The sequence below is a fragment of the Macrobrachium rosenbergii genome, chromosome 1 (assembly GCF_040412425.1).
Source record: "Macrobrachium rosenbergii isolate ZJJX-2024 chromosome 1, ASM4041242v1, whole genome shotgun sequence".
NCBI lineage: Eukaryota > Metazoa > Arthropoda > Malacostraca > Decapoda > Palaemonidae > Macrobrachium > Macrobrachium rosenbergii.
The window spans coordinates 195228-197204 of NC_089741.1; positions in this window are offsets into that span (position 1 = coordinate 195228).

A 1977-nucleotide genomic window follows, 5' to 3' on the forward strand; every position below is an offset into this window, starting at 1 on the left:
TCTACATGTGCATCTATAATTTTATTAATGCTAACAAATTTCAACTATTGCACTCACTTCCCAAACACTGCTTCAACAACTAGCCTCAAACCACCACTGCATGGCCGCTAACACTAAACATACAATCAAATATTGTACGTGCACAAACATTCCAACTATGCCTACCATAAACGTATTGCCTCAAGGTTACTTCAGTTCCACGATTGCCCACAAAAACTAATTACCAACATATTCAGTTTTAGCTATCTGCAAACTATTTACCCTCCAGATATTAAACAAACTTTTTGACTACAGTATCCACAAACTATATAGCCTCCAGAAATAAACTTTTCACTACTCACAAACTATGTAGCTTTCACAGATTAATCAAGTTTTTGACTATCAGAAAAACTATTTAGCCTCCAGAGTTTTAAAAAACTTTTTCACTATCGGCAAACTATTTAGCCTCGAGAAATTAATAAACTTTTGACTATCTACAAACTATTTAGCCTTGAGAGATTAATAAACTTTTTGGCTATCTGCAAATCGTTTAGCCTCAAAGACCTGAAATAAACAGTTTTTTCTTTTATACGAGAAATCAATAACAATTGGCACTTCAACAAACCTTCAAGCCACGTCAAAATCCGCAAAAACTTCATCCCCGTATTTCTTTCACCTGAGCAGCAAATATAACCCAACAGTGTATCCTGAAACAAAAGAAATATCTTAATTTGTTCTCTCTCCACGTGTCCATTAAAGCAGGCTTTTTTTGCCATCGCAACACATCATTACTCTCTTGAATATTTTTTCCTACTGAATTGGGTGAATATTTGAAGTTTATTTTAATCAAATAGAAACAGTATTTAATAAGCATTATAAAATATCTTCACCAGTTAACAAAACTTAAATGAACTAAGTTTACTGACTATGGAAAAATTAACACTTTAGAGAAACAGCTTCCTGAAATATACCTTATTTTCAAGAATTATATCAAATATATAATTTACTGCTGCCATATTGGTCTAAATATTAACCTTTTTATTCATTCTTTAAGGACTTTACCATGGGTGAAATCTGACTGAAAGCAAATATTTGCTGGGGAAACTGTCCACAAGCAGAGGACAACACACGTTCCTAATTCATCAAAATATTAATCCTCTCTCAACCACTTTCATACAGGTCAATTTTTTTCTTATAACCTACTCTAATTCTGTGTCATGAAACATATAAAGCAGATTATCAGCTACATTAGCATCCTCAACTCCATTCACTTCTTAATTGATAAAGGCATTTATTATGAAATGAATTTCAATATTTTTACGAAACGACTAGAATTTACGGTTGAAAGTTGATAAACTAATACTGCAGTGATGATGTAGATTTTGTAACAGCATTATTGTTGGTGACCACAATGCACCATTCTTCTTCTTTAAATACAAAATTTGACTCAGCCGAGACTTTAACCTGTGATGTTATGGTCATAATTAGCCATGAATCGTACATGAAGAATGATATACATCCATCATGAATGAACCATGTTGCCACTGTCTCACCGCGTTGAGGACATGACCGTCGAGACAGTAGGGGACGTCAATACCAGGGAAGATGAAGCATGCCAAAACTTCACCTTCGCCCGGTACTGTCACGGAACCCTAAACCGTGAGATAAGCCCCTCAGAAAGGGACTCCTGAGATTGAAATTGATATGGGCTGCCACACCCACACCAATCCCAAAATCAAGTTCTTTACTTAAACAAGTGAGAGAGGACATTAATTTGAAAGTAGGAAGTAAAGTAAGAGGCGACTTATGCTCGTAGAGCTCTTTCCATTGTTAGTAAATTGGATTTGGTTAAAGTGACACAAGTCAGCCAGGAATCGGCAACAAGCCTTTGGACGCTGTAACTGACCCGGACACAAGAGGATTGGATTTGGTTAAAGTCACAGAAGTCAGCCAGGAATCGGCAACAAGCCTTTGGACGCTGTAACTGACCCGGACACA